General features: G+C 35.7%; 1 long non-coding RNA gene across 1 annotated transcript in view; it reads right to left on the reverse strand.

The window, feature by feature from the left end:
• Positions 1–2054: 2054 nt before the first annotated feature.
• The window catches only part of LOC128854081 (uncharacterized), a 30455-nt gene continuing 4695 nt past the window's right edge, over positions 2055–27814 (reverse strand). Inside the window, exons 2-4 of the long non-coding RNA XR_008452984.1 lie at positions 5471–5536; positions 3622–3680; positions 2055–2128 (exon numbers count right to left, since the gene is read on the reverse strand). This is a non-coding gene — a long non-coding RNA (uncharacterized LOC128854081). The remainder of the gene's footprint in view (positions 2129–3621; positions 3681–5470; positions 5537–27814) is intronic.

Genomic DNA, 27814 nt, shown 5'->3' on the forward strand with positions numbered 1-27814 from the left:
CCCTGTGTTAAACTTCAGTTTATTTCTGATATTCTGGAATCCTTCTTCAAGTTAGTGTATCAGTGTTATCCACATCAAAGCTTCAGAGTTTTTTTTTCTCTTCTTTCTCCTTCAGTTATTTCCTCTCTTGTGACAGAACAGATTTTTATAAGTAGGACTTTTAAAATTAGTTATTTTCATTTCTGATAGCTGCTACTCACATTGTTTAGTGCTACACTGACAGTTTTAAGAGAACTACATACTTCTAGAGAACAGAACAAGTGAGAAACGACTTCAGAATGATAGACACATGCAACAGGGAATAATTTCTTTGTCAACTTATGCTGTAAAAGATATGTTTGCATATAAAAATGAAATCATTACATATTAAGGCTACAAAGATACTCTTCTGCTTTGTGACAGTAAAGTGTAGTGAAGTTATTACTATCTACAATTCAGTTCATGTAAGAATCTGATGGTCCTTTTACAGGAGCAGATATATTTGGAAAAATAATGAAGGGGACTCCTTTAAGGGTGGTTGTAGATGTAGTAGTTGTATGTTCCATCTTTTTGAGAGGTCTGTGTTTGATTTTCTGTTATTGGTTGATTAGATTGCCATACAAGCTATAAGAACAAAGTAGAGAATCAAACCAAAGATCACCAATATACAGGTCAGTTAGCAAACCGACAGACTCTAAGGGAAAAGTAAGAACAGTTAAAATGGATTGGATATTCTCATTCTCACCTAGAGGTTCTTCTAGTTTCTTGTTATTTTCAGCTAATATTTCTTGAGCTGGCTTATGTTTTGCATAACATGTCCCCTCACTGTTGATTTTGTTTGGTTTAAGATGGTCTTTTTGAGCGCATGTAAATTTTTTTTGCGTCCGTGAGGAATTCTTCCTGAAGAATTCACAGGATTGCTGTCTACTGACTGAAGGATCAATTCTTTTTCAAATTTAAATGGCAACATGCTTTCCTAAAGATTTGTAGAAGTTTCTTTCTGATCTGTTTCTTTGGTATATTGATGTATGCCATTTTGCTTCCTGTCATCATGGAGCTATTGCTGAGAAAACTTACTGCAGCTCAGAAAGAATAGTATATTTATTTACTGGAATATCTCAGTGACAGCCTTTGTCACTACTGCTTCAGGATCTCTGTTTGTTTCAGAACATAGTTTAAGTGTGAAGCTTAAATGGAATTTTTGTTCATTGTGTGGTGAATTTTTCTATTTTAGTTTTTATTTATTCATTGGTTGTGCATTTTTGATGACTTTTCCAGAGAATATTTAAAATCCTCAATATGATCATCAGCTGCTACCAGAATGGTTACATTTTTTCTTCTGGGATACTCTCACAGCTTTGACTGGCAGAGGTACTCAGAATATATCCTCCTATGCATTCTGAGTCACAGAAAATTTTCTCACATATGGCTCAGCAAAGCCTTAATTTAAAAGTGAGTAAGCTGCCAGTAAAGTGTACTCAGTAAGAAAACAGATCTGAAACAGATTGGAAAAAATATCTTTTGTGATCTTTAGAACAAGTTAGAGAACCTATCACTACATGCTTCCATTCAGGTTGAGCTTTGATAGGAACTGATCTTTGAACCCAGCATTAAATATTATGTTGCTTGTTGACTTAATATTCTGTTGTTCTATGTCAACTCCAATTAAGTGCTTTTTGTGTTGATTTTTACCTTATTAAAACACATTTCTGTGACACTTCAAGATTTACAGTACAGATCCACACTGAATTTTAGGCATCTGATTCTTATTATTTTTAACAGGATGGTGATTTCTTATGCTGATTGTCTATGCTTGTCTAAAGTACTTTATAAAAATCACCAATATCTTGTTTTTGAATGCTTGAACTTTTATTTTGATGCAGAAAACTATGTACCAATATTATCTGTGATTGTGTGGAGGTTGTTATGATTTCAATTTTATGGACATAATTAACGATAGTAAAAAGGATTTAATATTAGTTGTCAAGATGCTTTAAGAAGTTTTAAAGGAATAAATGAATTGTAAAATGTGAATACCTGTTAGCCCTGGATTGTACTTCTTGATTAGTCTCTTTGCTGGTCATCTTGAGGTGAAAGCAGTATCTTCACTTCAGGTTCATGAAAAGTCAAAACATGGTCCTTAGTTCCTCTAATATACAAAAGGTATAATTAAAAAATCCTACTGAAAGCAATTTTGTTTGAACTTAAAAAAAATCTTTTATTTCCATATTGATTATAAATATTTCTCTTCCTTCCTTTATTTTTGGGTCCATTTCTCCTAATGGATATTAACAATAATAACATCTGTGATCCTCTGTACCAGTGGCCTTCAGCCTCCTTTAGCTGACGGAACTCTTCAAAATTTTGGCTGTATTCTTTATAAAAAAGTTAAACATATTGACAGTTGGATTAGTGGATTTTTCTTCTTGTCTTTCACAGACTCCTTTTACATACTTTTTAAGTCCTTACAGGTCCATATATCACTACATTAAAAAGCTCTATTCATACTGTCCGTAAACGGATGAACTTAATAACCCAGCCCCATTCATTACTAAAATTTCAGTTGCTCTTTCTATGTCTAGGGACATAGACTGCAATTTAATCCCTTTTGTCTAAGTCACAGTTTGGGATATGGGCCTGAATTCACCATCTGCACCTTCTACATATTAGCTATTTACACATGCACTTCCCATCACCATCTAGGCTTTGGGCGTAGCAGCATTCTCATTTAATTTCTCATCGGATAATGAAGTATTAAAGCAAAAAGTAGTCTTGGCAAAGAATTGCCTTAAAGGCAAAAAATATTTCTATCTATATTAAGAAAGACCTAAATGTATCTGAAAATAGCTGAAGATCCCAAGGTATCCTTTTCTAGTGTGTGATACCTTTGATGATTTCTGTTCTCTGTGAGTGGGCCTGTGCCAGGCGTGACCCATACACAAGCGACGCAAGTTCTTGGAAATGCTCCCTGTTTTCCATTGTCCAATGTTTTGAGGCCTCTATGCAGATTGGATCAGAGCTACAAATGCCCTTCAGAATTAGGGTGTCTGAAATGTCACACTATTAATCAATTAAATCCTGACACTTGTTTAAGCACAAAAGGTTAGGCATAAAAGATTAACAGCAGCTAACAGGGATACTGAGTGATATGCTTGAGCAGAAGCCATATTTGTGTCTAGGAGCCATATCAGAACCATAATTGTGTCTAGGGGGCTGGAAGATGCTGATGAGAAAATGTTTTGTTCCTTTGATCATTTATGCGTGTTCCTAGACAAGCAAAAGCTTTAATTTTGATTTTATTACAATGCTTTGTTTTCATTTTATTATATTCTATACTATTTTACTTTATTCTCTACTTTCTGTCTTTACTTTCATTCTTATATTCAGTCCCAAATGATAATTTACTTTCAGAGAAAATAGAAAGAAACAATTTCATGTACAACTAATAAAAGGTTGAATTTGGTTTGGAGGTAGTACTTTATTATTAACAAGAAGGAAAAAGATGAAAATATAAAACTTAAACTGATACACAGAAAATATCTTAATCAAGAACACAGGTTTCAGAAAAATTAAGGCGGTAAATCCAAAATTACAATCTGAAAACACTGTACTCATGCACCATGTAATTTTATGTTTTCCTACCTTCTGTATATAGTTCCTGGGATAAGCAGAAAGCAGACATCTGAGCACATTTCAGCAGTCTGGAAGTAGAAGTCCTGGCATTCAGTCACTGTGTCAAAGAAGCTCTCATGTTTTTAATCTCATTTCCATTTAACGAAAAAATATCCAAACCATTCTTGGAGCAGAGTAAAGAATTCAGAATCAGTATTGTGCAATATATAATATGCATCTGTTGTAGGCCTGTGACGTTTTCAATGTGACAAATGAGAGTTGGTTTATATTCTTTCCTGCCGAATGTACGAAAGAGCACTGCCTGCACCAGTATCTGAATATGTATCTAAAAAACCCCCAAGCCCATATTATTCTGTTATTTTAGTTCCTACTAAAATATTCCATTCATCCACTGAAATAAATAAACTAATAAATGCAATAAATCTGCCTTAAAGAGATAAGATGTGTTTGAGGGATGAATGAAGGATCTCTTGCAACATTCTCTTCTAGTGAGTTCTACAACTTTACACCATGCCCTAATTTCAGGAATATTTCCATTTTAATATTTATTTTATTTGAAACATCCACAATATTACACTGCCTATAATCTCTTTCTGAAAGGAACCACTCTGACTAACGCTCTGTATATATTATGAAGTACTTTACTCGTGGCTCCAGCTTTAACTTTGGTGGCCAGCTACCTAACCATTAGGTGTTGCAGCAGGTAAATTTTGATACCTAAGCCTTATCTGGCTCTTTGTCTCCAACAGATAAGAAAAGGGTCCCTTTCAGAAGTATAATTGGTCTTTGGAATGGTGGTAGAATTTCCTGATATGGTTTCTTATTAATAGGTAACTTTTTTTTTTTTTTTTTAATCTGCTAACAGATTATGGTCAGATTTATTCCATTTACAGCTTTTCACTTTTTTAGTATAAAATGACAAGGCAAAAAGAAACACAAACTTGTTGTTGAAGAAGTACTAAATTGATACTCCCACATAATGTTATGATAATTATATGGGGGAAAATTGTCCTGGGACGTGTATTTATCTTGTACTGTTAAAGTGAAATGAACTTCTTATTCTGTTATGTGCTCAGAAATTCCTTCATTATGTTGCTTAACTGGATCATGAAAGCTTAATAATTTAATCATAGCCAATCCTAACCTTAAGAAATATTTCAGAGGTGTTTATCAAATGTTACTAAAAAAGAACATTTTTTTAATGTCTTCATGATTAGTAAGAGAAGAGTCCAGGTCAGTGATAACAAGCACACTTTTCTTCTGATAGTTATTAGATTATCTGGTGCCTTTCCACCCAACTTGAAATGTCAGGTGTTAATTTTTACTGCACAGCTTTCAAGTTTACTGGACATTAACACCAACTGTCACTCTTGTCACACTGCCAGCAAGAAAGTCATGGACCATATAAGTATTTGAATCAGTTTTACTGCATTTCTAGTAATCTTTTAAAATGGTTCCCAAAGGCTGAAGAAAAGACACAGTGGGAGGAAATCCGTGCTGTTAAATGTTATGCTAATCCAGGCACTACCAGTAGAAGATACCAGTATGGAAAACCTTGGTACCTTTTAGGAGTTATACAGTGATATAATGTTGCAGATATTAAGGAATAAGGGGAAAAGCAAACAAAGAAAAGAACAAACCAAACCAAACAAAAAGCTATCAAACCCAAGCTAAAATACCCAAACTGGGAAAACAGTTATGAAACAATTGAGACGGTGTAACTGCCTAGAAAGTGCCCTCGTGGCTGTATTCAACTTAGAAAAGAAGTGAAGATGGGAAACAAAAAGCAGTTTAGACAGTGGATAACAGAGACAGCGGAAAGTGAAAAAAAATCTGTACAAATGCGTGTGGAACTCACCATGAGGCCCAGATGCTTTTGCTAGAAGAATATCCTCCAGAGGCGGCCACGTAAATCCAGTGATGACTAAGTAAAAAGAAGTAGACAAGGTGAAACAAACAAACAAAACAAATAAAACAAGATGTATTTGTGCTTCTTTTTAAATATGTATGGCAGTGAAGTTCTCAGCGTGAATCCCAGATGCTGTTTGTGACCCTTCAAGTCAATCCTGTTAAATCAAGAAAAATGTGCCTAATTTGAGCACATTTATTAAGAATTACAAAATTTCCTTTGCAATATTTTATTCTACCCAGCTGTTCAGAAATTAGATGGAGAGAGGGGCAAGAGAGTTAGGCTTCTCCAACTGTTTTTCAACAGCCCTGCAAGGGCAGGGAGGGGAGGATACACTGCAAGGCAGGGAGCGGAAAAAGGAGGGAAGGAAGGAAGGAAGGAAGGAAGGAAGGAAGGAAGGAAGGAAGGAAGGAAAAGGAAGGAAGGAAGGAAGGAAGGAAGGAAGGAAGGAAGGAAGGAAGGAAGGAAGGAAGGAAGGAAGGAAGGAAGGAAGGAGAAGGAAGGAAGGAAGGAAGGAAGGAAGGGAAGGAGAAGAAAGGAAGAAAGAAAGAAAGGAAGAAAGAAAGAAAGGAAGAAAGAAAGAAAGGAAGAAAGAAAGGAAGGAAGGAAGAAAGAAAGAAAGAAAGAAAGAAAGAAAGAAAGAAAGAAAGAAAGAAAGAAAGAAAGAAAGAAAGAAAGAAAGAAAGAAAGAAAGAAAGATCATTCTTGTTATGGGAGCTTTTTTTCCATGTCATACTGTGGAAATCATGTTGAAACCACAGCTCAGCCTGAGGAAAAGAGTAATAAAAGTTTATTCTCCTCTCCCACAGAAGGAAGACCAGGAGAGAGAGCCGTCCCCTCCTCTCAACAAGTCATCTCATATTTTTTAATCCAGTCCTCATGCAAACTAGAAGGATGAGGGAAAAAATAATTTTAACCTCTCATTTCAGGGGTTACTTCACACATCAGTTTTTCCTCTTCCTTTTCCTTCTAGATGCCCCTCTACACTAGGTAAAAAGATGAAATAGAAGGAACCATTTATGCTGATTGAGAGCTCCTGTGTGATGACTTTTACTCCCCTTAGTCTGTTCAGGCTGTTCAGGCAGTGTGTACAAACTTACTATACATAGCTCTTGTGACTTTTTAAAAGTTAGAACTCTCCATTCAGGAGAGTCTTTGCAGCACTTTGAAAGACAATATCTCTTTTTGTTATCCCAGGATTGAAATAGATTTCTTAGATGGTGAAATATTAGTGTAGTGGATGGAAAAAAGATGCCTGAGGATATAATCTTCATAATCTACTTTTTGTTTTGTTTTGTTTTGTTTGCTTGTTTGTTTGCATGCTGTTTAGTTCATGGAACATCGTTATAAAATCTTCCACTTTTTCTTCTAGTTTTATAAGTACCATAGAGACTAAATACAATGAAAAATCTTGGGAGTCTAATGAATCTGATATTAGGACATATATTTTATGTTCTGTCTCCTGTGAGGTTGATATGATCCCTGGTGTACTTGAAAGGCTTGTTCCTCGTTTCTCAGACTAAGGAATTTGTTAAACAATTTGTCAATTCTTATGCAAGGGTTTTGTTTCAGTGCAAAAAAAAAAGGCAAGGAGAGAGAATGTTTGTTGTGTACTGTTATTTCTATTATTACTGCTGTTTCATGTAATCCATCAGTGATCTACCTAGAGAAATTTATTTCCTTTTATCTCTTCTGTATTTCAATCAAAGATTAAAATATTTGTTCCTAAACCAGTGTCTTTTAAAGATAATTTCCTTATAACTTTTGTAAATAACAAAAGAGTTGTTATAGAAAGAATTTGGATTTCAGTAAAGATTTTTTTTTTAAATCTGTAACTAATAATTATTTTGGTTTGCCTTAATGATCCATTTTCTGTCTTGTTAAATACAAGGTAATTTGGTGATCAAGGAATATTATATGGATTCACTAGCCATCTTAACATATAAGCCATGGATACCCAGTCACTGAAACTTATAAAATAATGAACTTGGAGAAAAGATCACAGGTAACTATTAAACACAAAGAGTATTTTATGTGTCAATGTCTGTATAATTCATTGCCACAGGAAAGTGTTATAATACTGCAGTTATATATTCTCTCAAGTATTGTTTTAATGGCATTTTCCTCTGCTTTGATTAGAGATATGCTTCTGCCACCAGCTGAGCATTATTTTGCTAACAAGCTGATGTTTTTCTCTTCTATTTAGCAAATAATCAAAGATGTAAACACTGAAGATAAAACATAGAGTTTTGCATCCCATCATTTCTGCAGAAAGAAGTATCTGCAAAAGGAAAGCTTACTAATATAAGCACTTATAGATTTAGTCAATGAATGAATGATCACTTTTTTTTCTGATTCTGTATCAATAGATTTTAAAATATCTACCTTAGATATTTTTAGGAATTTTTGTTCTTACTCCACATTTTCATAGGTCTTTGATCAACTGGGCCTCTCCAAATTTCTGTTAAAACAATTTGTGTGATAGCAGTTGTACATATATCATGTGACATTAATCACTGAACTGTCCATTATTGCAGATTTATTGCAAGGAATATGACTGTCAGTCAATTTAAGTAGAAGATTGCCAAATGAAATGCAAAATTGTATGGTGTCCTGGTGAGGGCAGCAAAACATTCAACATACATGCTTTTAATAATCCACTTGCTGTTCTATGCAAACTAATTCTGAAATTACAAATACTAAGAAAGGTTGCTAGGATGCTACATTTTTTCCATTTTACTCATAACTGTCTGATCAAAATGAGTCTGCAGATGGAAAGAGAAGTTTAAACTGGACGCCATTTTCAATATTAACCTTAAAGGACAGTGAAAAAGATGGAAGAAAGTTGATTTTATTTCCTTCTTATGACTTGATATACATTAAAAAAAAAACAACAACCCCAAAAGACCCCAAAACTATAAGTTGGATCAGTTGTCTTCTAAAAAAACCCACATTATATTTGATGATTTAGAGTAACTGCTAAAGTAATTATTTGAAAAATAGTTATGATTGCCTGATATTGCTGGAAAACATAAAATGAGGAAGAGTATAAAAAGTAAATCTCAACAGCTAAGTAACTGGAAATAAGATTGAAATAAGTAGAGAAATTTACTCATCTGACATCTATGATGAAGATTCTTCTTTTTAGTGACTCTTTCAATAACCACAACTCATGCCTTTTTATTTGTGGTGGAAATAACTATCCAAAATAGAAGACAGTTACCAAACTGGCAAATACGCTTAGCCTTATGTAAGACTAAAATGAATAGTTTCTCCTATTTTCCTTGAAATAATAATAAAAGAAAAAAGAATGAGCTATATACTCAGACTTTGTAAATATCTATTCATTTTGCTCATATGCTGCTTACTTTGGCTTCTTTTTTCTCTGATTTATGTCAGAATCTGAAATACATATCATGGAAAAAAGGTTTACATGATAAGTTTTTGTCAAATGGAAAAATAATGTTATGTTTCATGCTGAGCAATAAGCAGGGAGTGTTTTTAGAGGAAATGTGGACTGCAATTATTGTTAAGCATATTTGTTAGGTTTATGTTTGGAATTATTCTCAAAATTCAATCTCAAGCTAATCTTGAATATTAATTGCACTTTATATTTCAAATCTGTCTGTTGCTCTGTGTGATGTAAATGTTTTCATTTTGTATAATGTGTATTTTATTTAGAAGAAAAGCAAAGCAGTTCAAATTTTAAAAGGATTGTTTTTAAAGGTACTATTGTGAAGCTTTGCTTTCACAAATTACAAAAAGTAGAAAATAATTTAAAACGATACAGAGTTATTCAGTTCTTAAAATTTTGCTGTGTAGGGGATTAGGTTACTTCTCGCTCCTCCTTTTTTTTGGTTTATCTAACACTACAAAAATTAGTCTTATGTAACTCTCCTGAGGCTATTTTATGTGGATGTGGAGATGAATAACGAAAACTTATTTTTAAAGGTGTACAAGTGTGAAATAAATCTTGATACAGCCTGTGTTCTTTCAAATTGACATTTTAAGTACAACAGAACATGCTTCTTAAAGGATTTTCATACTATTTGAAGAATTAAGACATTAACATTAAATACCTATATATAAATTTTAAAAATAAATAGCCTGATATAAAAAAGATCAAGTTTTGACTTTGTTATACATATGGGCCACTCTGCAGGCTTTCAAATAAGCGTCAGGTAAACTACTACAGATCACTTGTTCCTCACCATATTAAAAAAAGAATATGTTTTTCTGACTGCTTTTCTCATCACTTAATGATGTCACTGAAATCTCTAATTGTGGGGGGGTCAGAAAAAAATAGAAATTATGGAATTACAAAATATATCTTACCTAAAAAATGGGTGTTTTTTTTAAATACATGAAGAAAAAATTACGAGATGTCATGAGGACAATTGAATAACCTTACATAAGGGCGAAGTTCTTTGAGGAAGTCGCATTTTCCTCCTGTTTGTACTATGACCACTGCTGGATATCCTTTCACCCCCATTAACTGAAGAGGAAAATCATGGATTTCATTCAGGATAACTTATGCATTATAATTTTTCTGTGGAAAAAAAAAGATGAATGGAGCAGAGGATTTTTTTGGGGTGATGCTGCTGTGTGGAAGGTTTCAGAGAGGTGAGTGTTTTAAAGGGATTAAGATGTGTCAAGAAGGGACAGAATCTTTGTTGGAGATTTTTGCAGTTGTAGTCTTCAGGCAGAGGACAATGGTGTGAGGAAGTAGGGGAAAAAAAGAAAAATGGAAAGAAAGGGAAATTCTGCTAATGAAAGCATTATTTCTATTTGTGAGAAGTAATAAATCTCCTTTCACCTTCCAGTGCTTTCTTTTCCTTTTTCCTTATGAAGGTCAGTGGTCAAGAACACTAGTGCTTTCCTTTTTTTTAAAGAGATTAAACAAAAGGGAGAAAGGTAAAAGCAAATTATTCATCATGGAACCTAAGAGAAAAAAATATTTTGATTATTCCTACCCAACGTAATGGAGGGAGTGAAAAGTATACAAGCCAAAAAAGAGTCTCTAAAATCCTGAAAGGAAACATATTCCTTTCTTCCTTACCTACATTAACTATTTCTTACCATTAACAATTCTGGAGGGAGCTTAGGCAGGCCAAGTCGGGATCATGTTGATACATATATCTTAATTGATAAGCATAAGAAATGTCTTTACAGTCATGAGAATTATGTGTATTGTTACTCTTTCTTCTTCTAGAATGAAAACTTTTTTTCCCAAGACTTTTGGAACTACCTTAGGATGGGATTTGGGCATGATATCTACAGTGATAGTAGGCAGAAGTCCTCTCTATAATTCACATTGTGATTTTATTTTTCCTTTATTTCCCTCTTGACAGGGTTAAGGTGAGTATGCTGTATTAGACAGAACTGGAGCTTAAAGCTAGAACATAACAATTACTGATCTGTGTCCTGTATTATGCTAACCAGCCTTGTTAATGACAATGGTAAATGCCGCTCTTGAAATCTACCAGATAAGGTAGCTGTCGCCACAGGAAAATGAAAACCTAAGGATGCACCAGGTAGATAAATCCTTTTATTAAAATAATCTGCACATTTCTTTACTTCATCTTCACCAAGTAGTATGATATCTATATTTCGGTTTTCATTAGCTTCCTTGGGGAAGTAAATATTCCTCCAACTAATTTGATTAATCTCTGCTTTTTTTTTCTATCTACATTTCTCACTGTACTTTTTAATAAAAAAATCCCCAGCATAATTTTGATTGGATTGCATACTTCACACTTCAGTAACTTGCTAACAATAAGGAATGTCTTTCTTTCACCCAATACTCCTATACTTGAGTTGGTAAGTGGATGTTTTATAGGTCTGCTTGCTAGCATTTGCACACAAAGATAATGCTTTTTAACTTTAAATCTTAATATGTGAATAAGAAATTGCTTGTATTTTCTTAGTTTTTTAATTTTTTTATAACTATGTATTGCTATGCATATGATATAGAGAAAATGCGTTCACACACTAACATGTAAAGAAGTGTACAGAAGAAAGTATAATTAAACACTTGAGCTCTATACAGAATACCTTTGAATTTAACAATACAAATATCCTTGCTGAAAATCACCTGCAAAGTGTCCAAATTATATTGGGTGAACATTTTTACAGCATCAGAAGGAAGAAGACGGCTAGATCATAAAATATAAACAGAGATATGCATAGGTGTTATGTTACCTAGCAACATGGGGACTAATCTGTTATTTACTCCATTTCTCCAAACTTGCTATAGTACATAGGGGGAAAACGACACACATTAGGTGTACTGAGTCCTTACTCTCTGGTTCAGCGGGTCCAGAAAGGAACAGAAAATCTGTATTTGTATATCTGGTTCCGGATAAATATTATGAGAAGCTTATCTCCTTGCACATGGCAAATGCCAATCCCTATTATTAGCTAGTGCTTCACAGGACTAAGAAATGTGTTGAAGTCTTTACAGATTACAAGAACAAGAAAACAAAAGCCAAAATAAAAATAATTTTAAATCTTACAACCCCAACTCTTGTAATTAAAGCAAGTAAATTAATTCAGGTGCTACTGATTTGACAGCATGGGACAATGCTGTCCTTATTCAGTCTTAGATACAAGGACTATCATAACGGATACTTTTGTAAGAAAAGCTGTTAATGTGCTTAAATGTTTACCTGCTCAGAGGGGGTTTTTTTGACATAAAAGGCTTAGAAAAAATGCAGGAGAGTCTTAAGAGTTACAATTAGGAAAAAAATGGCAAATGTGACTGCATTTCTTTCTTTCATAGATACAGATATCTATTTTTTTATCCATAGCTCTGACACCATACAGTTTTTTTTCTAGCTGAAGATCAATCATTAACCATTAAAAAAGAGAGTATGAAAAGGTTATGATCCACAACTTTTTCAAACAGAACCTTTTCTGTTAGTTGACTGGAGTAGACTTGGTGTGCTGTTTCAGGAAATTCCTGTTCTATACGTGCCCGTGTGACTGTGGATATGTGTATCTTCTGTATAACAGACTGTTTTTCATGCTGAAAAAAAGATCAATTGCTGTCTTATATTGGTTCTCCCAAGGATACTAGTGTGGTTTTGAGGATTTTCAGAGAATCTTGGGAGCTCTCTATTCTTTGACAAACTGGCAAACTCCATAGGCAAAGATTTCTGATGAACTGTAGAATTTACCACTAACAGAGCAATCCCCATGACTTTGTGTGTGTATGGGTGGATATGTGTGTTTAGGACCTAAGCTGCCATCCATGTGAGCCTTCTGTTTAGGACTTTTTATTTCTACTGCTGAACAGAACAGTCTAGAGTGTCACTTGCTGTTCCTTAGATATCATGTAGCACAGCACATTGATTTGTGTGTATTTTTTTGGGTTCTGATTCAGGCATGTTCTATGAGTACAAAGGTTAACATTTAGTGGCTGCACTAGGCTATTAGAGGTTCTTTTAATTGTCTGAAAGGGACTATGGTAATCACTGGCTATTGTGTACAAGCAGTGCAGCAAATCTAATCTGAAGCTCAAGATGAGTGATTAGGCACTCGTGCTCCAGAAAATACTGGGCTCATTGAATGTGAGGACTACTTGAGCAATAATTTCTCAACCCTAAGAAGGGCAAACAACTCAGCATCAAGAAGTTTGCAGAAACTTAAATAAGAGATCAGAGCAGCTTTGAGAAGTTGGTAGATGATTGATACTGAACACTATGAGTAAATAGGACATTCTTGGGACCAGCACAGAACTGGTCCAGTAATGCCCAGGTAATGGGCAAAACTGTTTATCTACTTCATGGAAAAGAAAGTATATTTTTATTTAAATAATCTCAATTCAAGTTAAAAGGTCAAAATATTTAATATTTTTTTCCAAAACAAGTCAGAATGCTTTTCTGCCTTTGTAATCTTTTGTATTATTTTAATTCATGTGTGTGTTTCTATCTACAATTAAAAGCAAAATAATGTTGGAATGAAAATTTAATCTTTTCGTTGTGAAATGTCAAACTACAATTTATGATCTCTTCTCTTCAAACACCTTTCCATTTCCTCTAAATTAAATACTGTCTATATTAAAATGACTAGTTACTTATTTTTGATGCTAAATTGGCATTTTCTCATGGAAACCCTTTAGATATTTTGTTTCTCAACCAGTTATAGTCATGAGACACTGAGCCTCTGACTGTGCCCTACCATTTCCAGGAGACTTCTGGAAACAATAGCATCCGACCTTCATCATTGTTGCTTTCTTGTGAGTGCAAACAGTAAGTATTCTACAGTCAGCATAAATGAATGTAACTACTAAAAATGGTTATTACATGCATCATAGACCTTCACTGACTTTTACGTTTTAACAACAGTGCCTTCCCCGGTCCTTTTCTTCTTTTGTTGTTATAACTTCTTACCTCCCTCACCAGTACAAAAACAAGGGAGTTAATCCTACTAGGTACTGAATAGCTGTGATTCGTATTAAATTGAGGAGAATGAGATCACACAGCAAATCTCCTGAACAGCTGCTGAAGTGACACTGAGGTGCTGTGAACTTTGGAGTGTCAGGCATTAATGTAGCTGCAGTTGCGCAGCTCATTTTACTGGTAGGCAAGTTTCCAGTTCAGGCAGGCTCAAGAAACAGTGTCAGTAAGATCTTGCTTTGCGACTTATCTTCAGCTCCACCAATGCCTGCAATCAAGGCAATTTATGAGTAAAAAAAATGAGGCTAAGTGATAGTGCTTTGGTTCTTCTTTCCTGTAGTGAAGTCTAGTAATCCAGGGGACCAAGCTTCCCAGCACATTTTTTTGTATTAATAAAAAAACCCAGCTCCACAGTATATAAGATAAGACACATTATTTTCTAGTCTTAGAATTTTTTTAACTACCTTGGATCCTTTAATTATTTTTTTAATTAATAATAGTGGTTTATGGATTCTGTTTCCTTTTATTAAGCATTCTGGATTACAGCTGCAAAAATGCCTTCTGTGGAGCGCTACTAATCGGCAGGAACTGTAAGAAGCAGCTTAGCAAAAGCAATCAAAATTCCTATAATCCAGGAAGTAGAAGGGAAAATAGCCCCCCAAAAAATACACTTAAGAATCCACAGAGGCAATTACAGAAAATGGCAATAAAAAGCAACAATGATGTGTATCTTTATCACTGTAAGAGAGCTAAATTTTCATCAGCTGTTCAGCTATATTTTAAGTTTTTTCAACTAATTGTAAATTCTTACTACAATAGAAGGACAGACTGTTTTGGAAGGTCACTTTCATTTAGAAAATTGCAAAGAGACTATTGTGTGGATTGGACTGCTAATTAAAAACAACTGAAAATTATATTTAATTCTCAAGAATTATGAAATTAAAACAGTAAATAGCCTCTGAATATTTTAGAGAAACTGAGAAGCAAAGCGCTACCCAGTTGCACAGTAATGCAGTCAATTCATACAATATAATGATAAATTATCATTTCAACATTTCAGATAAGGATCAACTGGCAATTTTTTTTTCCAATGGTACAATTTTATTGAGTAACATTTGCCATAGTCCTGAAAAAAAATTCAATACTGTTTAAGAGAGTAGTGGTAGAAATTGGGAGGAGATGAGTGTGTATTCAGCCCTAGCCAGAGAAGAGAAGAAAATCTTTTGTAGATATTGCATTCTTACAACTACTGTTACCAATATTGATCTTGGCTAACCACTGCAATACACTGAAATCAATCAAGCAATGTTCCTTGGAGCCACCTAAAACTAGAACACTCCATTGCTAAATCAAGTCCATTGACATGAAATAGCTTTATTTGCACAGGAATGTCAACACAACACAGAGACAGCACTTGAATGTTGACACAAAACAGAGACGAGTAGGGACATTCCCCATTTCGTGACTCAGAAGTCTGCACAAAAAAAATCTGGTGGGGTTTCTGCTAAGAATAGCAGGATTTGATGGAAAACAAACAAACAAACAAAACAATAAAACTCCGCAGCTATGTAATTTCCATTATGCCCTAGAGGGCTGAGGGTGTGGAAATGTGTACTCTAACATAAACTGATTTAACTGCAGAAGTATCACCATTAACCTGAACCAGCCCTGACTGACTCTGGTTTTGTGTAATTTGCTCACAGAGGTGTGCTATTTGAGTGAAGATGGCTCATATTCAGAGATCTAAAATATCCACTTTGTGACCATCCAATGATTATGTGTTGCCATAAAGACAGAACATCAAGCATCACCATGGTATGGCCTATATGTCTGTTCATTAGTGCAAATAAAATATTACTGCTGTTTATTGAACATACCAGCAGTAAGGGCCATGACTATTGAGGAGTCATTAAAAGATAGAATCATAGAATAGTTTAGGTTGGAACGGACCATACGGTTCATCTGGTTCCACCCTTCCTGCAATGGGCAGGGACATCCCACCAGATCAGGCTGCCAAGGTCACATCCAACCTCGCCTTGAATGCTTCCAGAGATGAGGCATCCACAACTTCCCTGGACAACCTGTTCCAGTGCCTCACCACCCTCATTGTGAAGAATTGAAAAGTCTTTCTCCAGCTTTCTCGTAGGACCCTTTCAGGTACTGGAAGGTTGCTATAAGGTCTTCTCAGAGCCTTCTCTTCTCCAGGCTGAACAACCTCAACCTCCAGCCTTTTGATCATCCTTGTAGCCCTCCTCTGGACCCATTGCAACAGCTCCATATCCTTCTTGCGTTGAGGATTCCAGAACTGGACACAATACTTCAGATGGGGTCTCACAAGAGAGGAACAGAGGGGCAGAATCATCTCCCTCGACCTCCAGGCCACACTTCTTTTGATGCAGCCCAGGACACGGTTGGCCTTCTGGGCTGTGAACACACACTGCCGGCTCGTGTTGAGCTTCTCATCAATCAGCACCCCCAAGTCCTTCTCTACAGGGCTGCTCTCAATCACAACATCCCCTAGATTGCCCCGATCCAGGACCTTGTCCTTGGCCTTGTTGAACCTCTTGAGGATCTCATAGGCCCCCTTCTCCAGCCTTTCCTGGTCCCTCTGGATAACATTCTCTCTTTCTGGTGTGGCAATTGCACCGCTCAGCTTGGTGTCATCTACTAACTTGCTGAGGGACACTCAATCTCACTGTCTATATCATTGATGAAGATATTAAACAGTACTGAGATGTGTTATACTGCTTGTTTCTTGCAAGTGCTAAACTCTTGTAACTTATTCATTGATAACTGCCAGGTTGTTTGGATTACATCTGATGAGATAATGTTATTCAGCTTTGTTATTATGTATTTATTTTAACCACAGGCATCAAAGTTGTTCCACATCTCTTATCAAATTGAGAGGAAGACAGGCCTTCTTCTTTGCAAATAAACAGACAGGATTCTTATATTGCTAGCAAATATGTATTTTTATTACTTACGTGTGTATTACTCCCTGGCAATATTGGTGCTAGGAAGTCATTTGAAAGTATATTCTTTTTACACATTTTTGTCTTAAAAAAAAAAATTATATTAATTGCCCAAGGTAGTGAATACAGTAGATTTGCATTGCAGAAAAAATAGCACTGATATCAGCAAAAGACTAGTTATTTCTAGTATTATTCCAATAGTCACTCTCATTCTTGACCTAAAGACACTGCTGTTTAAGCTGTACCTCAGTTGCATTACATATGGGTGAGAAATACAATGATTCATTTATTTAAAATCTCATAGGATTTATATTCCTGTCCCAAAACATATACAGTATTTTTTATATTGCTGTTGTTTTGGCTTCCTTCTTTCCTTTCTTCCTTTTCTGCTTTAGTCATTCTCTCCTCGTCTTCTTTTCTCTCTTACTTTCTCTCTCTCTCACATACCTTCTTACTTTCTTTCCGTGACAGACAAAATACCTTCTACCCAGCCAAAGTCTCCCTATGATTTAATTTCTGGTTTATTTTTCATACTATCAGTATTGGTTTAGGAAGAGGAGAAGGAGTTATTTTGGGGTTACAGGAGAAGGCATATTTCTAAACAATATTATAATATATTATCATTACATATGAAATCAAAAAAGAAAACAGAGTAGGACAACAACATGTTCTTAAATACAGTACCAGATGACCAGAAAACAAATATCAAATTAACAATTTCTGAAATAAACATGCAAAGGTCAGAATAAATTCTGCATTTTTGTCAGAAAAGTGCTGGTTTAGTAATTTTGCTGGCTTTACTTTTCAGACTCATGACTGAACTGAAGATGGTATCACCAAGCAAAAAAAAAGCCCTACAGGCCTTTCTTAGCATTGTGCAAACATTCAGGAAAAAAAAAAAAACAACAAAACCCCAAAAATATAATTCTGTATTGGTTTGACCCTGCGAAATACTGAGAATCTCCATTTTCCTAAGAATTCACTGAGAACTGTGGATGTTCCATGTTTTTTGGGACAAGTTTCCATACTAAAAAAGAAACATGTTTAAAAAATTGTAAACCATTAGCAGAAATCGCTGCTGCTTTGAGGTTTTTGGGTTTTTTTCTACTTACAGAACCCGCATTTGTAAATAGATGTATGGCATATACAATCTATGGTTGTGTGTGTTTCTAGAAGCATAGTGGATGGATAAGATTACCAGCTTTAAACTTTTAGCAGCAATGAATCTGTACTGGTTTTGATATCAAGACAGCTTGTCCAGAGAGTCCTAAGGCTATCTAAGCAGTTTACAAAGAAGATATACCTTATTGCCCTAAACTACACACAAAAATCACAAAACACTTTAAAAATGTCAGTATAATAAACATCACATATCTTTTCCTGATTTAACAACTAGGGCTGTGAGCATGTATGAGTATCTCAGTTTTACCTCAAGTGATCTTTAACTTGTGGGAGCAGTCAAGCTTGGTTGTTCTTTGTTTCTCACTCTGATATATGCAAGTGGTAAAGCTTGGAGTAAGGGCACTTGACTGTAAAAATCTTTACTTTTTAACAATATTTAATTTTTATGAATTATTTTTTAAGATTCTTCAAGTTCTAGAACGTTCACATTTATGGTGGAGATGATTGTAGCTATGATGATCTAATGTGGTTTCGTAACAGATCCTTGTTTTCAGTTTTTTATGTCTTTACCAAATTTAAACTACTGGCCGATGTTTTTTATCACCTAGTCAGAGTGGGTATTTGGAAAACAAAAGTTTAAGTTGAAATAGTTTAGCAGTTTATCTCACTGTGATAACTTGTTAAATTATATTTAAGAACACATTAAAAAAAAAAGTTGCCAAGGAGGTCTTGTTGAGCAATGTTTTGCCTTTTCACTTCTTTGCGAAACCTTGACAGCTTCTAAGCTATAACAAAATCCTATTATATCTACTGACCTAGGTGATGATAGCTAAATTAATTATAGTCTTGAATTGCACACAAGCAGAACAGAAGACCATAATAAACCATATTGGACAAATTGTCCATCTAACCCTATCCTGTTTCTCACAGTGACCAATATTAATTAAGGTGGTTGGTTGCAACACCAGAAAGGTGTAGCTTGACAGGATAAAGGAAAGATTTAAAGTATGGCCTACCTTTTGTAATCTATCTTTTGTGTGATCAATTTTCTTTCAAGATTTTTTGTTGTTGCTGTTGCTTGATCAGATTATACATCGGAAGTTTCTACACAAATTTACCGAAAGGCTGGCATGTCAGTTGTTTATCTATTCATTAATAATTCTTTAATTAATAAAAAAGGACATATTCATCTCATAAACAGCAGCTAGAATCTCCTAGCAACAATTCCACTAAGAAGTAATTTTTTCTTTTCCTTTTTTTAATCATTGCTATTTTAAATATTCTTGACTCTTCAGAGTGTCTGAATTGAAATGCTCCTTCGTCATAAGATTGAGATCTTAAAAGAGGTTGATTTCCTTTATGTCAACAAGATGATGCTAAGTTATAAAACAGATAACATTCAATATGTTTGTAATAAACAGTGTATGGAAGAAAATATTCTTAAGTATTCACAGAAAATGGTAAATTTGATGAGTTTTTCTAATAATTAGGAAAAGTGCTTCCCAAGCTTAATTTTTTTATGAGTCAAGATTCAGAAAAATAAAGCTATCAATATACATAATATAATCAATAACACTCAGCTTTTATGACAGTCATCAACATAGCACTCTTTCCTTTCACCCCTCATTTCTCTCTAATATGTTGGTAGAGATGTAAAAGAGAAAATAAGCAAACAGCCCTCTGTAATATTGAAAGGTAAGAAATAACAATGTAACATTCCTCTTGTATATTTGTCCTTTCACAGGAAATTTTGGAGACACAACATGATGACTTTTCTTCTGCTTATTCTGCTTTGAAAAATAATTTCCTTTTTTATATTGACTATCTGACTACAGCCAGATGACAACTTTCTGTTCAGCTACTCTTGAAGTACATTAATGAGCAAAAACATTTCAACTGTTCATTCTGTTCAAAAACGAGGGGAAAAAAACAGACTTTATAAAAAAAAATTGTGTCTATTTTTTCCAGTTAAATATTATTTCTTATAAACATCCCTTTGATGTCAGAGTTAATCACTTGAGTGGGATTAGCCACATATAGAATTAGTATCCTGAAAGTTAGTTAATTTAAGTATAAATTAAAGGAAATTGTAAGAATCATTGTAATAAAAAAGTGTCACAAAAAATAAATTTCACATTTTATACATATTTTAGTAGAAGTTAAATGGCTAAGTTCTTTCCAATGATGGTAAGAATGCCTAGGTGAGTATCTCAGACTAGATGCTAAAAGTTAAAGCTATCATCAGACTGCTGAAGCGTTCTATCAAAGATGTCCTTCAGCTTCACTTTTAAAATCTAAAAGCAACAAAATATTTTATTTAAATTATTTAAAAGTTTAATTAAACCCAAAACATTTTTAATCTCTTCCCACTCTCCTCTCAAACAAAAAAAAAAGCCAGAGACCATATTGATTAAAAATAAAACAAAAGAAGTTGTAATCCAAAAATCCATCCTTTTATATCCCAGCGGTGACCTAAAAAAAAAATAAAATCAGTTGTTCAGAGAAATGTAGCTCTGCCCTTTAATCTTTTCAGATTTTTAGAAATCCACCAAAAACGGAGTTTCTACTCTGAGTCCTCAGACAAAAAGCCTTATATTTTCAGCTGATCACTTTGTTGCTTTGTTTTGGTTTTGCTTTACCTTTAGTTGACCTTCTACGGTTAGAGTGAAAGCACACAACTTATTGAGTCAGTCCTCAATAACTTGAACTTTCATGATGAGTGTTATGAAGAAAGAAAATGAAGAAGAGTGTCGGAGAGAAGTGAAGTGAGTCCTTCAGCACTGACCCTGCATGCCCTCCTACAGATATTTCCCACTTGTGGCCCTAGAGTCCTTCAGCGATCTGTTACATTCCCTAAGAGAAAGCTGCAAAATTACATTTTAGTGATGCTACTCAAAGCCAGATGCAATAAAAATAAAGAAGTGTAGCATTCCTGCTGTTAGAACGGTAAAATTTGATTATGGTATGCTTGTGCTGCCTTCACTTAATTTCCCATTGTCCAAGAGTGGATGGAACATACTCTTGCACAGATTCAGCAGATCTCCGGCAGCATGAACCACTCTGCATGTGTGCAACATAGAGGGTTCAGGATATGTGCTGATTCATCCAAAGCTCACTCGTGTGGTTCTACAGTGCAAATTCTGCTCCCTGTACACCAAAGAAATTATCTGTTCAAGAGCCAAGTACATGAATCCCAGATCATGTGCATCCTACAGGACCATGTAATGCAGACCTGCTCTACAGCTTCTGATTATTTTTTTTTCCGTTTATAAATGCTTAAACTCTAGAATGTATATAAATACTCATGCCAAAGAAGGTAAAACTATAAAACTGAGTATTATTTGAATCATAGAATCATAGAATCACTAGGTTGGAAAGGACCCACTGGATCATCGAGTCCAACCATTCCTAACACTCCCTTAAACCATGTCCCTCAGCACTTCATCAACCCGTTCCTTAAACACCTCCAAGGAAGGTGACTCGACCACCTCCCTGGGCAGCCTGTTCCGGTGCCCGATGACTCTTTCTGTGAAGAATTTTTTTCTGATATCTAGCCTGAACCTCCCCTGGTGGAACTTCAGGCCATTCCCCCTTGTCCTGTCCTCAGTCACGTGGGAGAAGAGGCCAGCTCCCTCCGCTCCACAACCTCCTTTCAGGTAGTTGTAGAGAGCAATAAGGTCTCCCCTCAGCTTCCTCTTCTCCAGGCTAAACAACCCCAGATCTCTCAGCCACTCCTCATAAGACTTGTTCTCCAGCCCCCTCACCAGCTTTGTTGCTCTTCTCTGGACACCCTCCAGAGCCTCAACATCCTTCTTGAGGTGAGGGGCCCAGAACTGAACACAGTACTCAAGGTGCGGTCTCACCAGTGCCGAGTACAGAGGGAGAATAACCTCCCTGGACTTGCTGGTCACACCGTCTCTGATACAAGCCAAGATGCCATTGACCTTCTTGGCCACCTGGGCACACTACTGGCTCATGCTCAGTCAGCTGTCAACCATTACCCCCAGGTCCTTCTCCTCTGTGCAGCTCTCCAGCCACTCTTCCCTCAGTCTGCAGCACTGCATAGGGTTGTTGTGCCCCAAGTGCAGGACCCAGCATTTGGCCTTGTTGAACCTCATGCCTTTGGTACTCATGTAGTAAACCATCCTGGTTTTCCTCAATCTCTCCCACTGCCAGAGAAGCCATTGTATGTGAGAGCGTGTTGTGGTTCGGGCTAAACTAGAATCAGTTTCTAGCTTCAGCTCAGTCTCATCTAAGTAATTTCATTTTTAAAAGTTAACTGCAGGGAGGGGTGGACAGCACAGGTGACCCTAAATTGACCAGCAGACTATTCCCGTCCATATACATCATATTGAGAGATTACTAGTGTCTCTCTCTTCTTTGATGGTTGATATCCAGTGAAGAACTCATCTGTCTGTTTGCTCCTGATCTCAGATCCATGCATTCCTGAATGCATTTCCTCAGTCCAGCTCCCTCCTAGCCATGGACTCATTCCCTCCTGTCTTCTCTACAGTACTTGTGGTAACGTATAGTCATTTCAGGGGTGGGGTGAGGGCATGATCTCATATATTTTGTATATACTTTATTACTTTCTAATATTTTATTGTTGTTATTATTATCATTATTATTGTTGTTGTTGTTGTTATTATTTCATTAAATCAGTAGTTTTAGTTTCTACCCTGTAAGACTTTTTCTTATTTTCCTCTCCCCTTTCCCAGGGGAGTCAGGAGGGTGGGATTTAGGACTCCAACTGTTCAGTTTTAGCTTCCAAAATTGGCTGAGCCAGGGCTAAACTGTTACAGAGTAAGAAAGGAACTTCCATCAAATGAGAGAGAGAGTACAAGCCTACTTAAACAATGGCCCAGTTCTTATGCCAAGTATTAAAAGCAAATCTGAAGTAAACTATTTTCAAGTAACTTCTGCAGAAGTGTTGATATATTTCTGAATTTTAAATATCTATATAGCTTATGAATTATATCTATATAGCTTATGAAGTAAATATTTGTGTTTCTTAAATAGAAGTCTTGCTCACAAAGCACAGGCCTGTTGCACTTATAAAGCTGAAACGGATTCAGGAAGGCATATTTGGTATTTGTTTACCTAAACTAAATATAAGCACACTAAAATGACCATATTGCAACACTACAACTACTTGTGAGATTGTACATTTTATGATGTTATTAATGGTATTACCAGCAACAATGTCCGAGTTCCTAGACAGAGCTAATTGTACATGTAAAGTTAATATTTAAGTGCAAGAGGGAAAAGAAGACTTTTGTGATGAGATTGCAAAACCAAGTTACAATGAAAATCAAGTACGAGGCACAAACTCTGCAAGGTGTTAACAACGCGTATAGAACACACAGGAAACATGCCTGGGAAAATGAACAAGTCCTGCTCCTGGAAATAAGGTAGTCTGGGCTGGGAGCAGAGGATATTCTTCCTTTCTTTTGAGGAGGATTGTAAAAGTGCCATGGATACATGAGAAAAAAAGAGGAATGAAAATGACTCTTAATTTTGGCCCCAGCTTACCTCATCGAAGACATCTCAGAATTGATGTTCAAAACTACTTGCAAGCATCGTGTTGACTACATGGCATTAACTCTGTGATATTGAACACACACAGGTAATGTAGAAGATGGTTATTAAGGACCATTTGAATATGTAGTGATTATAACTAATAATGTGTAAGGACTTACCATTAGAAAATGTGTGTTGTTAACGAATGACAGTCTAGTAAAACCCTAGGTTGATGCTGGCCTGATTTCTGTCTTTTACACTCTCCCATCACAGTTGCACTCAACTCCCTGATATATACACACATCTATATCTGTACACACACAAATATACTAAGTTGCAAGATTCTCACATGAAATTGCATTATAGATTCTGTGTATTTTACATAATAATTAAAGACAATAAGCTCCAAATTCATCCATGCTAGGGTTTTGTCAGGGCTGAATCACAGACTTTAGGATGCATCCATTTCCTCTGGGTGTAGGAATCCTGACAGTCACCTCAGCTGCAACACTGATTTGATCCTCTCATCAACTCAGGAAGAACAGAATTATTTGTGGATAGCAATATGAACTGGATCAATAAAATGATCTTGGTTAAATAAAAAGCTTCAAGAAGTTAAAATTAATGGCTGGCGGCTAGTGAACGCAGTAAGGGATTTCTGAGATCAGCTTTGCCGATGGAGAAAAAATAAACTACATCTTGAGTCACCACTGCAATACTCTAGCTTTACATCAGAATAATTCCTTTGAAATCATTTGGGATGCTATGATGTAAAATCAAGTAGCACAACAATTAATTGGGTCACCAACCTCTCTTCTCCTTTATGTCTCTAAAATGTTATTTAATTAAAACTAAAATGCTATCTGGGATTGGTCCCAGGGTATGGTTTCTAGGCACTGCATAAATAGGAAGATGGTATTATTTTATTGTTAAGGGTTTCATCTATTCAGTCTTCCCACAGTTTCCTGACACCCAGCAATTTTCCTTTGAATGTTCAGACATCATTGGATGCTCTCCTAATGGATATTTTCAGAAAGCTTTTCAGAAATTTTCTATCAGAAAATTCCAGTTCAAGTTAATCAAAGGAAAGGAAACAGAAATTTGACAAGATACAATTTTAAAAAAAAAACAAAAATATGGAAGACAGTGAAAGATGTCAAATTCTGATTTCTCAGTATTCCATTCTGATTGTCTATTTCAAAATGTGCTTTCTTTTATATTAGAAAACAAAAATAGCAAAACTAAAGCAAAACATTTCACATTTTAATGAACTGAGATGGTTTGTTCCAGGTTTCCAATTTGAACTACACTGAACATTATTAACTTGGTTTACATCTTTACCTGGTTAGTTGTTTTTTGTTTTCATTTGGCTTTAAAAAAAAAGGAATGTATAGACTTTCTGAAAACAAAAACGCTTATTCACACTTCTCAGGTTTAAAAAGGATTTTTAAATTAATTTGTTTGAAATGTTTCTTAAGTGAGATGCACTTTGTGTTTCATTATGGTTCATTATTTGTCTTTGAAATCCCTGCATTTTTTGAAGTCTGAAGTCTGAGTCAGGAGAAGACTGGGGAAAGAAAAGAATCTTTTTCTCCAGCTAAAATAATTCAATTACACTGAATTAAGATGTGAATTAATAAGAAAACCAAGGCTTGGTATTACTGTCACACCACATAACTACATTAGGCCTCCAGAAAGAAAATGACTGGCACATGAAACCTTTGATGCAGAAAATCAAGCCTAAGAGAGGAGGGGAAGGAGACAGGAAGCCTTTAGCTTTTCTTTTGGAAGAGGCTTATTGCTATAAATCAGTAGTTCTACATCTGTGAAATACGGGGGGAGAAGGCAGGACTGGGCCTTCTGAGACTTGCGTCTATTTCTAGCACTATCAGTGGCTTGATATGTGACCTTCCCAAGGTCAGTGCCTCTGTTTTCTGATCTGTTGAGCAAATAAAATTGTACCAAATTCCATTGTAAAAGCCTCTGAAATGGGCTGATAAAAAGAGGAAGAAATAGGTATTACTCTTACATAACATTTGGCTTATCATATTGTACCCCTGACTGAGAATGATAATTACTTCTGCCATCATGTTTGTTCATCACAGATTTCAAGGCATCTTTGGGCTGTATAATTCCTTCCACTTCCTCAGACTGGGAAAATGAGGCACGGGAAGGAGAAATGAGTTGCCCAGGGTTATTGCAGTGGCCTACTGTTGGAGCCAGGAATAGGGCAGGGCTTTGCCTCAGTGATGTGTTCTGTACTTTGAGAAGCATTTCCCTCTCCATCATAGCTAAAGAAAGTGAGACATAAACTCTTACCTACTTTTGTCCATTTAAATGATCCTTATGTTGCTCTGAGACTCAGCCATGAAAATGAATAAGAATTAATTATTGAAAACACATTATAGATCTGTTATTAAAGCTGATGTGATTCAGTGGGCTTACTTGTATAAGCAATAGATCGAAAGTTTAGGCCCCTTTTTTTTTTTTTGTTGTTGTTGAGAAATACACTTTTCAATGCCTTGTGTAGATCTAAATGACCCTGATTAGTCTTGCAGGAGTTAATTCATGGTCTCCCTGTCTTAATGTATGAATTTTCATAAAAGGATGAAAGCAATTTTTAACTAATTTTCAATTTCAGAAATGCACTTTACTAAAATACCTCAGTCAAAGAATCATATAATCCTTAGATTGGAAAAGACCTTGGAGATCATCAAACCCAACAGAACCTGTGCACTACTAAATCGTACCCTAAGCACTTCATCTACCAGTCTTTTAAATACCTCCAGGGTTGGTAACTCAGCCACCTCTCTGGACAGCCTGTGCCAGTGCTTAACTTCCCTATTGTTGAAGAATTTTTCCCTAATATCCAATCTGAATCTCCCCTGGCACAGCTTGAGGCCATTCAGTCATTTCAATATGCTTCAGAGTGGCCAGCTATTTCAACCTTCTGCTTGTTTGCACTCTCTAAATGTTTCATGAAAGAATGGAATAAGCAAGCAATCAAACTACAGAAAAGGTTACATTAGGAAAAGTACAGAACTATAATGTGTATTGATCATACACACTCCTCCACAGGAGTCAAGTTTGCAGGAGGTTGAGAATTGTCGTAACAAGTCCTTAAAATGATAACTCTGGAATCTGTTAAAAAAAAAAAAAAAAGATGTGCTGAGGTTAGAATATGGTACAAATGTTATCACTTCTTATTAAGGGCTGTAAAGTTATACTAGTACTTTCCCTGCTGTAGCTGACCAAAAGAACAAATATTTCTCACACCTCCAGTTAATTTCACTGTAATACTTTTCCCCAGTCTAAATGTATGCCTTTTATCATTAAAAACAAACAAACAAACAAACAAACAAAAAACCCAAATCCCCCAAACTGTGTAGTTCAGTGCTGCAATGCTGAACACTGCAATGCCAGACTTGGGAAGGAGAAGCCTGTAATGAAATTCCTGTCACCAAGCTAGGTAACCAACCATATCATATACTGCATTGGGAAAGGCAGAGAATCAGGCCTTTGCATCAGGATAGGAAGCATCTACAATACAGCTCAGAGGATTTTTCAGTGAAATGCTGCAGTGGAATCTCAGTTCACGTTCTGGGGTCAGGGCTGCAGCAAAACTACCTCCCTTCATTCAGCCTCCACAGTTTTGAAATTCTCTCCTGAAAACAGGTAGCCCGCTTCTGTTGTATCAAACTTTAGAGTAAAAGAGATAAAGTGTGTGTATTTGTATGTTTTGAGATGAGAGGAACAAAAGGAGGTGAGTGACTCAGTTCCCTATATTTCTCCTTCTAAGCAACAGCACAGTGGGCAGAATATACTTTCCAAGTGGAGACACAGGGTCAACTCCCTGCTAAGTTGGGTCCTTCACCCCCCCTTGCAGTACCCTTTTCATGTGAAAGCATGACACTCCATCACTCTGTGCTGGAGACTATAGGCTGCAGTCAAGGGGAAGGGGGAAAGCAAAAGGAAGAGAAAAATAAAATAAAAACATCTCTGTGAATTCAGTTCTTCATCAAACAGGTATTCTAGACCCTCTCACCAGTAAGAACAGTAGTTCTGGGATTCAGTCCTGTCATCAGAACTGCTCAGGTATTTTAATGCAAGCAATCACAGTGGAAACTGGGTCAGAAACTCAGATCAATACATATAGTTTATATAAGAAATTCTGGTCAGGACCTCAGCCTAACCCACTTGTTAAATACACCTCTTGCTTCCGCATCATCAGAATTTTAAAGTGAAGTGACTGCATGGTTTTTATGGCAGGCTATACCCAG

The sequence above is a fragment of the Cuculus canorus genome, chromosome 1 (genome assembly GCF_017976375.1).
Source record: "Cuculus canorus isolate bCucCan1 chromosome 1, bCucCan1.pri, whole genome shotgun sequence".
Taxonomy (NCBI): domain Eukaryota; kingdom Metazoa; phylum Chordata; class Aves; order Cuculiformes; family Cuculidae; genus Cuculus; species Cuculus canorus.